The following is a 14,113-nucleotide window of genomic DNA, read 5'->3' as shown; positions in this document are numbered from 1 at the left end:
ATCTCATGGACTTTCTTGCCTGGGTTGGTTTTGAATCTCGATCCTCAGATCTCAGCCTCCTGAGTAGCTAGGATTACAGATGTGAGCCACCAGCATTCAGCTACACATACTTTTTATGTGCTCTCAGCACTTAGCCACAGCCGCACAGCATGAGAGGATCTAAAGAGGCTGAATCAGAGTCAGGTCATTTAACTGACTGAAACTTTGTATATAATCTTCTATATGAGAACAGACAGCATTTTTGAAATGGCAGGTAGAGGTGATCTGGGCAAATACTACAGTTGAAGCCCGACTTTAGCACACAGCTCTGTCCACTTGCATTTGCATGCATGCCACATTACCAGGATTGGAAGGTAAACAAGGGACTCTGTGGCAACCACACGTGCCATTATGAACACATAGCACAAATTTTCTAGAACTACACGTGTAACTTATATCCTAGTTTTATTTTTGTTGTTTAAAGATGAAACTCTTGATATTGCTAATAAACTGCACTTCGATTTATAACTTGAGCCACAGAAAAGTGTGGTGATGCTATTAGTTCACCATAAGCATGCTCAAATGTGATGAGAAACAGGAAACCGCAGTCATTGGACACTCGGTTTCTATTGCAATGTCTAATGTCTAGAAGAGGCTTAATGAGTGTTCAGTGAAGGAACTACCTATCCTTGATGTTCCTTTTGGACATTTTGTATTTTTTGTCTTTCCCTTATGCTGGGAACTTTGTTTGGATCAGTAGTGTGGTATGGTGGAAAGAGAGATGTCAGAGACAACAAGCACCTATGCCTGAATCTTGCATGATATTCTTTAGTGTCTGGCAAGTTACTTAGCTTCTGTTTCAGTCTCCTCAGTTGTATAGTAGGGATAACATTTTCTTTATTGCAAGATATTATGTATGCAATATGTATGTAGCTCTGAGAACAATATTTATACATAACCTCACATATTATTTCAAGTACTTAGTCCATAAACATCCGCTTAGCTCACGAGAGATGTTCGAAACCAGGCTAACTTCAGGAACACACAAAGCAAGGTTTTCACTCAACTTTGAATACAGAATCCTGTGGGATACTTACAGTCATCAAATACAACAAAAATGGGGATAGGCACAGTAATAGAAATATATGCAGGGTATTTATCCATGTATTAATCATTTAGCTATTTAAATATCGGTTCATCTTCCTCTCTCTTCATATATATGTAGTTTTCATATTATTAATGTAAATAATACTGTATGTGTTTGTTATTAATTTAATAATATAATTATCTACATAAGAGATGTCTTCTATAAAAATATAATCATATATATTATGATGATTTCTGGGCATAGAATTTGAGACCATTTTGGTTTTTGCTTTTTGAGAGAGTCTTTTGGTAGTAAGAGGGCTTGAAATCGGGGTTACATGCTTGTTTAGCAGACCCCTTACTACTTGAACCATACTCCCAGGCCTAGGACAATTTTTAAGATTAAATTTTTAAATTAGTCTATAACTTTCAAATTCTCTAGTAGCAGATCTGATTTTTATAAGATATTAAAATACTAAGGCCAGGGGGCTGGGAATATGGTCTAGTGGTAAAGTGCTTGCCTCAAACACATGAAGCCCTAGGTTCGATTCCTCAGCACCACATATATGGAAAAAGCCAGAAGTGGCACTGTGGCTCACGTGGTAGAGTGCTAGCCTTGAGCAAAAAGAAGTCAGGGACAGTGCTCAGGCCCTGAGCTCAAGTCCCAGGACTGGCAAAATAAAATACCAAGGCCAGACAAAATGGAAAAATGTCACAAGTAGCAAAGAAATAGAGGCCTTGACTAGCTCAATAATTTTTAAAGGGATTCGAGTATAACCAATCACTTCTGTTCTAAAAACATAATCAGCCTAAATTGGTTTTCAGGTAAGTTCTGTGCAGTTCTCTAGCAACAATAACTTCCTATCTGTATTCTAAGTTATTCTAAAAGAGACAAAGAGCACTGCCAAGCTCCTTTAATGTTGCTGACACACTCAGATGAACAGTGTATTTTCAAAAAAAGAAAAGTATAACCTCCTTTCTCTTATACAAGTCAATGAAAAGAAAATCTGTTAAAATATTAGCTAATTGAATCCAACACTATGGTATAAAATAATTTAGCTTGATTAGTGAATGATTCCTCATTAGGGATTCTACCAAGAGAATTCAGAATAGTAGTAAATTCATTTTTTAAAACTTGTAATAATACCAAATGATAATTTTTTTATTTAAAAAATCTTCTTAGTAAATGAAGGAAAAAAAGATTATTTAATTCTCTTAAATGGATGATGGTTGTATTCCAGCCCCCTTGGTAAACATATTTAATGGAGAAACTTTAAATGCATTCTTGTTAAGTGGGAAATAGGGCAAGTATTCTCAGTGTTAGAAGCCACTGCAAATCACCGCCAACACTGCAGTGTTATGAATCCTAACCTACATGGAAGAAAAGAAATACAAAACAGTCAAATTTTGTAGTTGCTATACCTACCTTCTCAAAACAAAAAATTCCACAAGTAAACTATAAGGGTTTGGTTGATAGATGGTCAAATTATAAGAGCATATTGAACAGCAAACAACTTGTAAAATGTTATGAAAAGGCAAGATATCACTCATAACAGCAATAGTTCTGCCTAGGAAAAATCTAGAGACTGGTTAAATAAGGCCTTGAATGTCCTTTGAGCCCAAGAGTTCATGGAAGAATTTCAACTACACCTTGAGGGACTTATAGGTTTCCTGCCACTGCCCCTTGGGGTTTACAATATTAATTCTGAAGCACATCACACTCTCTCCAAGCACCTGGGACGATCCAAACTGTACTAGCCACATAACAGATGGGAGAAAGTGAGCCAACTTTTCCATCTGGCTCTGCTCAGGTGATCCTGTGACCCAGCAGCTATATATTAGAATGTTCTTTTTGAGATCCATTGGAAGGAGGCTGAGGAGAAAGAAATGCAAGCCATGGCAGCCATACTTTGGGCAAGACAAATAGCAGTGACACTTGTAAACTTTCTCTAAAATAGCTTGTATGTAGAATATTCTACCCACATGACAAGGGATTCCTGTTTGGGGAGGGGAGGGGGAGGATGACGTGATGACTTCTCTTCAGGTCCATTTGAAGTCTATGCATCTCTTGAGTTTTGAAGTAACTGTATAGGGAATGTTTTAGAAGGTTTTTGGAAAGAAAATTAGTCTCAGATTTACCATGAAGAAATATACTTGATTTTTACTGGGCAACAAGTACATGCTACATGCTGTATATAGGCAGCTTATTTTTATACTGAAGAAGTAGGAAGGTGAAATATTCACACTTTAGGTATGTAGCTGTGGTATTCCTTCAATACACTCTAAAGGAGGTGCCAGAGAACAGACAAGCGTGGTGTCCAATGTAGAGTCCATAGAGGCTCCTTAGTCAACCCCTTCATGTCTCTACATCTTCACTCTCCAAGGGGATGATGATCCAGATCCTCAGATTACAGGAACTAGGAAGGAACTATGCCTGGTTAATGTCTGTGGCTCTGAGTAAATTGAGGATCAATTTGTCAGCTCAATCTTTCATGCTCAGTGACTTGGGAGAATGCAGACTAACAACAGGGAGTCTGACCAACAGCAAAAGTCCAATATCACCAGACTCTGTCCCTTCGCTCTGCCTTTGCCAATTCTTACTCTCCAGACATCTTCAGAACAGCAAGGAATTCAACCCAGCCATGCACATCTCAAGTCAATGGGAAAAGAGCAGAGCTCATATGTGGGATTCTCATGCTGAAAGGAACTGAGCGTCTTCTGATAAACAACACTTGGGATTATTTTCTTTTTAATGGAGACATTAAACTGACCTTCTTTTGAAATGGGCTAGACAGAGTAAACAAGGGGAGAACTTGTTTTCCCTTCATCCTGGAAAAATAACATTTCTTTCTTTCCAGCTCAGTACAGTTGACTGAATTGGAAAGGAATCTATTTTCTCTGGAAAGATTTATTTGTCCAACAGTTGTGCGTGCATGCGTGTGTGTGTGTGTGTGTGTGTGTTGGCAGGAATGGATAGATTTTTTTTTTTTTCCAGAACAAGGGTCGTCTTGTTCACAGTTGAAGGGGCCTGAGAGTTGAAGAGGGAATTTAACATTGAGGAAGTCTTTTGCAGATCCTTTTAACATTTTGTAGAAACTGAAAGATCTCGAATTTTCCTGGGTGTTGGGACAGGGAAGTGACTCTTCTGGGACTGGGACTTTGTGGTAACACCCCACTCACCTGCAAGCAGATTGAAACATGTCTACTTTCTTTACTTTTCTGAATGCAGTCTCAGGATGTATGATACTCAGGATCTATGAGGGAAGACCTGTGTTTTGAATTTCCACATAGAGAAATTGTTTCTCCAAAAGCTAATTGTTGAATGCCCTCCACATTTCCCACCTGGAGACACAGGTTCGGTATCAAGGGAAGAGCAATGTGTACATTCCATTCTTGCTGAATTAGGGAGAAAAATAAGCCTAACCAAAACTTAAGAGAAATTCTTAGGCTTCCTGATTTCCTGCCTCATTCTCTACTCAGCTTCACACAAAGAATTGACATCCCCTTGGAAAGTTTAGAGCAAATATTCCCTACTCTATAGAGAATGCTTTTCTCTACCTCTGTTTTCTCCCATTGTGAGCCGGGCATTAATATGAAATTGACTGGTATGCCTTAGGATATTTCAGAACATTTCTTTGCAGGTAGATGACCTACTTCTTGTCAGTTCAAAAAATAAAACCAAACAAGAAAACCATACACACATCAATCTGTCTGTTCTAACTCCAGAAACAAAGCACATCTTCAACAAGGTTTCTTTCTCCCTTTTTCTGTTTCCAAGTCACTGCTTGCTAAACTGAACGGACAGCTTGGCTGGCTTTTGCACAAATGAGTTGTCACTCATCTGGCCTCGTCCTTGCCAGGCATGTCTGGCCAATGTAAAGGAAAGGTATCTTTCCTTCTAGCATGCACATTAAAACTTTTACCACATTTTCCATTGCCCAGTGTCTGTTTTCAAGGAAGCACAGACTGGCAGAAAACAGAGGAGCCTGGGATTTCTCCTTTGTAGCTGTTGGCTCTCAGCCTTTTAGTGCATTTAACTTAGCAAAAACCCCATAATTAAATGAAGGGAAAATATAATTTTTCTTTGATGGCAGACTGCTTTCCATGTCTCCTCTAAAGTGTCGCTGGAAGACTTGACAGTGTCCAGTCACCTACTTCAAGCACAGACTCTATACATTCCTGGGCCAGGCTTTACTGAGGCCCAACTGTTTCATTTTTTTGTAAATGTGTAGTTTCCTAAGGCATTGCAATCTCTCCAAATTCATGTATTTTGGTGTAACCGGAGATTTCACTAACTCTTCTTGTGTCCTGTATCCCCTCAGATGGAAGCTAGTTGGGGCTAAGTGGTGTTCACACTTGCTTTGAAGTTACCCAGTATAGCACTTCTAGGTGAACCCAGCCCTGCCAGGAAAGAGTCTCCAAGTGTTCAGTGTTCAGGCTTTTTCTTCCCAGCATATCTCTTTTGTTAGAGTATTCTGAAGATTAAATCCTGCACTTTGTGCATGATAAATATAGGCTCTGTCACTGAGCCACAACCTCAGCTCTTTCTCAGTCTATTCCAAACACCTAGCCCATCCTTGATGTTAAACAGATATCAATTGAACATTAATGTTAAACTGTTAAGAATACTGTTACTGTTAAAAATAATTTGGATTCTAGAAATTATTCATTAGAAATGTTGATCATAAGGTCAAACAATAAAGGAGAGGAGAGAAAATGGCAGCTTGTACAACAAACAGCAAAGAATCAAACAAGATGGTTCTCCAGTAGTCCTGACATATTACTTATTTTTCTTGTGCCTATCCTCAGGCTTGGACTCAGAGCCTGTGGGTCTTTGGTTGTTGTTGTTGTTTGTTTTCTTTTTACTCAAGGCTAACTCTCTGCTTGGTGGTTAATTGGAGGTAAGAGTCTTATAGACTTCCCTGCTTGGGCTGACTTAAAACTTTGATCCTCAGATCTCAACCTCCTGAATAGCTAGAATTACAGGTGTGAGCCACCAGTGATTGGCTTAAAAGGTATAGCCCAGGCTAGTCTCAAACTCACAATCCTCCTGCCTCATCTTCATTATTAATTGCCAGTATGTGTTACTATGTCTGGCCTAATTTTCAATATTAAAGTTATTTTTGAAGGACTTCCAGTGTAGCAGAGCTCCAAGTCTTTCTCTGGCACAGTCCTTTCTCTGATTCATCTCCATCAGTGCCATCTAAGTTCTGCCCATTTGTCCCTCTGTCACATTCATTCCTTCTCCACGGTGCTGAGAATCTTCCCAGGCTTCTCCTGCCTCACCACCTACCACATCTGTTAGAAAATGGCCTCAAGAATGAAGGGAAATTAAAACCACCTTACTTACTATGATGTAGGTAAGACCCGAGATAAGATAGCAGTAACACACATAAGGTAGTAAGGAGTACCTTTCTTGTCAAACTTGTTAACCTCCTCCCTCATTTTTCTCCTACCTTCCTCCCAAACCACACCCCCCTCAGTTGTACAGTTGGTTTACATATTGTCTTATAAGTATCGCTGCTATGCATGTAACTGTAACTCCTCCGTACATCACCTTGACAATAAAAAAAATAAAAAAATAGAGATTAATGAATCCTTCACACAGCTGGTGAATAAAATAAGAGATGTGAGAGGGAGAAACAAGGTAGACTGTTAGAAGTTGCTACTAGTTGTCAAGGTTGGTTGTTCACAGAGATGCATTATTTATTTGAGTTGGGGACAATATTTTTTTTTCTTGAACTCAGGACCTCACATGTGTTTGGCTTGTTGCAGTGGTATTCTACCATGTGAGGACTTGTGGACAATCTGAATGCAATATAATAGGAATAGCCTAAGTGCTTTGCTTCAGAATTTTTTCTACCTTAAAGAGCCAGCCCTGATATGAGAAGTAGATCAGGAAGGCCTTAGGAAAGGAAGGAAAACTTTGTGGAAGAAGAAGGGATGCAGGGTGTTTCAGATGGGAATGGAGGACAATTCATTTGAGACTCACAGGTTTATGTATTTATTTTTCTCTGATATCTTTAAATGAAGAGGAGATTTATGAAAGCGGTTTAAGGTGGCTGGATAATGTGATCAGTTACAATCTGATAATTATTATCTGGATAGAGACCAAACAAAAAGAAGTTTTATATTGTATTGAATTTTGCTTCTATTGAAAGAAAGCTTGCTTTAACAAAAATCTACAAATCAAAAATAGATATAAGAAATCATCCAAAATGTTGTAAACCTTAATTTGACCAAAGCCATAGAGCAAATAAGTCCAACCTCTAGGACCATCAACTTGCTCCTACTTACATCTAAGTATCCTTACGTAAGTTTCCTAACCTATTTTGTGCCTCAGTTTTCTCTTCTGTAAATGGGGATAATCAGAGTTCTAAGCTCATTAGGTCCCTGAGAAGAGCAGGTTATTGTGCAGAAAGCACTTAGGTGAGCTCTTCCATATTCAGAACCTGAATTATTGCTATGTTGTCTCCCTATAGACTGGGAAGGGGACTGTCCACTAGGAAATCTGTATACATCATCCTCCCAACAATTAATTTTAATTAGTTAATTTGTGCAAGTATTCCCACCAATTAATTTTCCTAACAGTGGGGGCATTTATTTAACCTATTTTCCTCAACCGAAGAGCAAAGAAAATAATTAAATTGCCTTGGGTCACACAACTGGCTGGAAGCAGATGCCTATGTGGGTCATTGGTTATGTAAGTTTACATAACAAAATTGTAAGTACTGGTGAGAGCTCACACAGGGATAGTGCAATGTTTTAGACAGTGCTGAAGTAGAAATGGAAAACCAAACAGGAAATAGCTCTGTGGAGTCCATTAGCTCCATCACACAGCTCGTTTTAAATGGGAAAGTGTGAGATGAAATGAAACGGTTACAGTTTGTCTCTTGAGCAGAAAGAACATTGGGAAATGGTATGGCATCGTGTACGCCAAAAATCTGCATGTCTCCATTTCCATTTTGTTACTGTTTAAATTTTCTAAAACAATTCTGAGAGTGAATCTAGTCCCTATCTCAAAGATTAAATATATTTATATTAGTTAAAAGAGAAATTATTTTTCTTCCTAAAGCTGGGTCTAAGTCCAGGGTTCTTATTGCTCCTAAGGAGTTTGGCAAGCCTGGTCTATTAGAAGTTAGCTCTTGTGGCCCCTTTACAGCTTGGAGCCTCTTATTGGTCACTGTTCTGCAGTGGGCTAGGAAGTAGGAGAGACTGATTCCTCACTGATGACCTCAATGCTTTCCATCATCCCTTCCAATACCCACATCCCACTTTCGGGGAGTGATATTCACATCTTATTTTGGAGATCAGGAAACTGGAACACAGAGAAGTTAACTAACTTGCTGATATGTTCCTCTCTGCCAACTAGGCCACCAACTTTCAACCCAGGACTGCTTGATTCCAAAGTCCATTTTTCTATTGGATAGTTGCCATGTCAGGGTGCATTGCTATAAGACTCTAATAATCACTTACTTACAGGTGTATTAAAAAAGAGGTTGAAGTTCAGGTATTTTCAAATAATTGCCAGACAGACTAACAAAAGGCTCTTGGGCCAGAACAACTAACCAGGGCCTGCAATAGAATATATATATTTTTTTATTGATTCACTTAACACACTGTGGTGATAATATTCAAAGAAATTCACAAGCCAGGCCCTTCATCTCTTAAGACAATGTTTTGCTTTGTTTTTTCTTTTCACATGTGAAATGAAAGTCCTGCTTTGTTCTAATGCATGACACACTCCCTGGGGTGTGCTCAGGGCCATGATAAATTGGCTACATCTGAAATCACTCCTGTCCCACTTAAGAAGGCCTCTCAGAATGCATGTGGGTCTGGGAGGTTATTAGAGTCATAACTTTGAATCCTTACTCATTTGTATGAACCCGTATATTATTAGCTAACTTTGACACTTGTGCTGTTATTTGTAAGAAATTATTTCCAAAATATGGGAAAGCAGCTGCTCTGATGTGTTGAAAACCTGTATGAAACAGGCAAGATGTGTATACAGTTCCATGACTTATTTTCCTTCTTTATTTTTTGGTGATCCTTCTTGTACTCCATTTGCTCTGTAGAACAAGGTCATCTTGAGTTCTCTAGGCTCGGGGTCAGTGTAGGGCTTCTCTCACAACTTCACCATTTCTCATGTTGCCTTTTGTCCATCCTTAAGCTGTCATTATTTTCCTTCTGGATGATTATCTAGTAACCTGGTCCATAAGCCAAGTCTAATAATGACTCTAGTTTCTATTATTATCATCTTTAAAGTCTCTGGTTTCTTGCCACCACCCCCCTTTACCTCTTCAAACCACGCAGACACTAAACTATCCACATCTTGCTTATTTTATAATGGAGTTACATCCCAACATGTCCACTACATGTCGTCACTGTCCAGAGAGGATTTGATTGCATATCCCTAGCCCAGGAAAAGATAAGATTCAAAATTCACACTATGATTTTGTTCTTCTGAGCGTGTATTGTTTTCACACCATCATAACATTAAAAGAAAAAAGTTAAGCCAGACCTTTATCAGCTGGAAACTAATTTCCCTGGCAGCTGGAACTGTGGATGCTCTGTAGTTCCAACATGGTCTCTTTTGTAAACTGATAATCTTTGTTAGGATGTTACTAATGATGATAATGATGATGATGATGATGATGATGATGATGATGATGATGATGATGAAGAAGGTGGAGGAGGAGGAACATGAAGAGGAGGAAAAGATAGCTAGAGAGCTTTTTGAATTTTCTAGTTATGCTAGAAAGTTTTTCTGAAATCTCCTTGGACTTCAGTTTCATAAACATTTATTAAGGGACTATTATGAATTTTATGATTTGGGGCACAAGTTATATTTACCAATCTAGATCTGAACTACATTCCCACCTTTCCCATACCATCAGCAGGAATTACTTTTGTCTTAATATCCAGAACAAAAAGGCATCCCCATCCCTTCCCACCCTTAGAAGATTATCTGTTCTTCCAGTTCTATGTTGAGGACTACTCTCCAGTATCAAGGGATACTTGAAAGTATCCCTTTCCTTCTATTTCTGTCCTGTAACTGTGGGGATAGAGTGCATGCAGGGCCATTGAAGATTTACTGAATTTATTACCCTATGCTATATAGCCCTAATAGGGTAATAAATCCAATACATTATGTAGCAAACCCAGGGGAGTTAGAGGCAGAAAGCCTTATTCTCCCATTCACATAAGGAATGTGTTAAGCCTCATGATTAAATCTTCAAACATTTGACAATTACTATCCTACTTCTGATAAATCTTCTTTAGAAAGACTTAATACTTTGGAGACAAAGGGTATATATAGAGGTGGGGGTGTTGGTTAAAGATCTTTTTTTTTTTTAAATACCAAGAGGTGGGATTAAAAGGAATATATTTAGAAGGAAGATTCATTTATTTATTTAAGATTGAGAGGATAATGTGACAGTTCATTATTACAGAGATGGGAAAAGTTCTCATGAAAGCATCTGGATTATATCAATCATTAGCTGGATTCCAGTACAAATGGTACAGAAATAGACTTACATTTGGTCTCAGAGGCTAATGATATGAATTAGACTCCATTATGGGTAGATATAATGCAGTGTATACCTTACATGGCTTGGCAAATGAACCTGAGAAACCCACCAATGTCTTCCTTTCCCTGCTGCCTTTGTCCTCATTGCCTCTCTCCTAGATCATGCATTAACTTTGTAGCCCAAATTCTTTATATATCTACATATCAGTGATGTAGCTATATCTATACAATTATGTAGTATATATATACACACATACAGATACATAGATATATATCAGTATTAGAACTTATGACATCTTCTTTAAATTTCTTCTCTACCTCCAATATAATCTTACATTTTCATGCCCAATGGCATAGTTCTTTATACCCAGTGTGTGTTTAACATATTTGGGAAATAGAATGAAGTCTAGCCTAGCTGGTACTCTAGACCTTCCATAATCATGCCTACCTCATCACTCCTTCTCCAGTAAGCTTTTCTATGGCCACTATTGTCTTGCAAAACACTATTGTCTTGTCTCACTTCAGTGACTTCCTGGTCTGTGGCTTCCACTGGAAGGCTGGTCCCTTCTATCACTTGTTGAAGTCCCATGCATTTCTCAAAAGCCCATCCAGATTCCTTCTCTATGAAGCCTGTCCACGCTCTCACTATAACTGGTTGGTCTTTCTCTGACACTCTTGATGAGATATGCATTTCACAACTTGGCTTAGTTTTTATTTCTACCATAGCCTTTGGGATGGGGTCTTACCACCTAAAAATGTGCTAAGAAAATGTTGGAGAGTGAAAAATAACACTTTACTATTGGAGGATTCTGATGACTACTGAGATCACAGTGCCATTTCCATTAGTGGGTTTTGAACCCAAGCAATTGCTAGAAAACAGAAAATAATGGGTTCTAAGTGAGTGTTGAGAGTGTCATCAAACCAAAGTCTTTTCCTCTTCTGTTTTTCTTTGAGGAACAGGTCAGGAGAGCAACATTCCTTTTTCCCCTGAGGGTAGCTGGGCCTGGCTCAGATCCTACCAAATCCCTGGGGCCAGTTGCCTCTGGCTTTTATTCAGGTATGTCTTCCACATGTGAAAAGAGGATCCTGTTATGAAAACTGTTGGGAAGCACTGCTATTAGCCAAATTGGGGGGAATGCCATAAACATGGGTACACATACACTCATGTAGGAAATGGTTCCATTTGAATCTGACAACCTGTCTATGGGTAGAGCAGGGAGAATGCAGAAACCTAGAGTCAGGATCTGTGTCCCAAACCATCCATCCCTCACATCTGTGTGACTTGGAACTAATCATCTAAACCTTCTGTGAGTTAGTTAGGCCTCATTTGGGGTAGGTGATCTGAGGTTTCCATGCCCTTCCTCCACTTAGCCTGGGGTAGCTCCCTTCGTCCTTTTTTGTACACCTGAGAGGGTATAAGCCTCTCCTGGGAGAGAACTCCACTGCTGTCCAATGTCTGGCAAACATCTGAGAGTCACTGGACCAAGTGACTTCCATGCTCTCCTTCTGAGCTCACAGCCTCCAACTCCATGGGAAACCATTTCTGGTCACTCTGTGGAAAATAAGTCAATTATTATACCTTCATCCTTTTTTTTTTTTTTTAAATAGACTGCTTCTGGCTGGGCAACTTGATCATTTGATTTTCTGAGGAAGTAGAAGTTCTGGGTAAGGTAAAATCTTTAAAGAATGTGGGTGTCATAGATCCATCCAGTGAAAAGCAAAATACAAGAGAAAACATCAGAAAAGAAACAAGAACCTCTTAAGGGACACAAAATGCCATAGACTTCATCTGCAGGTGGTTTATTTCTCCCACTCCTAATTAATATTATAGGACTGTGGATTAATTTTAGCAAAACACAATCTGTAGGGTTTGTGCTGTTCATGTTGTAAATGTGGTTACTGTGACATGATTTATTCACAAATGGCTTCCTTTAGACTTTTTATGGATGAAGTGATTTCTACTAATGACTTCTCACTCCTCCTTTCACACTGATAGGATTGGAACACCTTCTCTCTGACTACACCCAGGCCTCCCAGGGTGGCTTCCTGTAGATTCATCATAGAAGAATGACCTGGCTCTGCAAATAAAGAACCAGACCAAAACTCCTGAAAACTCTTTCTGAAGCTGGTTAAGTGGAAGGCAGTAAATGCAGAGGATGAGGCCTCAATGAATTACAAGATTCGGACTCAACCTTCCTATTGTGGTCCTCCTTTTGCCTTGGATATTCATCTTTAGGAGATTTCTGAATTCATTTTTTTCCCTCCGTCTCTGTATAAAGATGGTTGCTAACAATCTGGTTGTCTACAGGAAGGTTTTTGTCATTACTGTTGATCATCACCACTGTAGAATCCTGCTGGCTGGGTCAGAGGCCAAACCTGAGACAAGGATGGACTGAATGAAAGAAGATGCCTTGTTGGGTATAAGGAACCTGCTTTGCTATTCACGATTATGATTTATTCAATTATTTGCACACACTGCACAGAAATGCAAAGAAGGGTCATGCTCATATTATAAGGTGGTTGTAAAAGAAATCCATCCCTACAAGGCCTCCTACTTTCAATGGGAAGGACTCCAAGACATGCAGCATTTAAACACCTGCTTGCATCAGTACCTGGCAGACGTTCTCCATTTATAGCCCGTGTGTTCCCTTCCCTTATTCTGACATAGCAATGCTTCTCTCCTCACTTAAAAACCTGAATGGGTCTCTGGAATGTTTTCTCTGTTGATCTGTAGCTAGAGCATGGTAAGATCATGGGTAAATACAACTTCTTGCAAAGTCTTCATTGGCTGCCCCCATCCCACCTCCCACTCACCTCCTGTAGAAATAATTCTCCCTCCTCTTAGCATTGATAGCATTTATCCTTGGCCTCTTTCTTGGAGTTACAACTTTTTACTTTGTCATATAGAAGTTTATAGAGAGAATTTTGCAAGCCTATTATAAGACCAAAGAAAAAACCCTTCAGCAATTTGAAGTGTTCTAAAATCGAAGACATTTTGAGTTATCAGCAGTAAACAAATATATGGAAGATTTCACACACCATACAACTTTGTTTCAGAGCTGGAGATGTAGCTCCAGTGGTAGATTTCCTGACTGGGAAACACAAAGCCCTGAGTTCATACCTCAGTGCCATCAAAAAAAATTATAAGTAACCCTTTTTGTTTTATGTACAAAATTATAAAGATTGTATAAAATCACCTTTTGGCTATGTGTAGAAGGGACATATGAAACATAAATAAGTTTTGTGTTTAAAACTGGGTCCCCTCCTTAACTTAGCATGGATGTGAAATATTCAAAACTTTAGAAAAATGTGCACTCTGTCTCAAGTATTTCTGATAAGGGTCATTCAGTATGCATTACTTTAACTCCTGAATGGCAGGATCCTCCCCTCACCCAATAACAACAGGTAGGACCAGGGTCAGGCCACATATCCTAAATGTAAGAGAACCCCCAAAAGTTGAGTCAAAATAAAATAATATTTCAATGTGAAACTTTAAAATGCAAAAACTTATGAGGAAAA

Source organism: Perognathus longimembris, chromosome 3 (genome assembly GCF_023159225.1).
Source record: "Perognathus longimembris pacificus isolate PPM17 chromosome 3, ASM2315922v1, whole genome shotgun sequence".
In the NCBI taxonomy this organism is placed as follows: domain Eukaryota; kingdom Metazoa; phylum Chordata; class Mammalia; order Rodentia; family Heteromyidae; genus Perognathus; species Perognathus longimembris.
Note: the sequence above shows the minus strand (reverse complement) of the source record.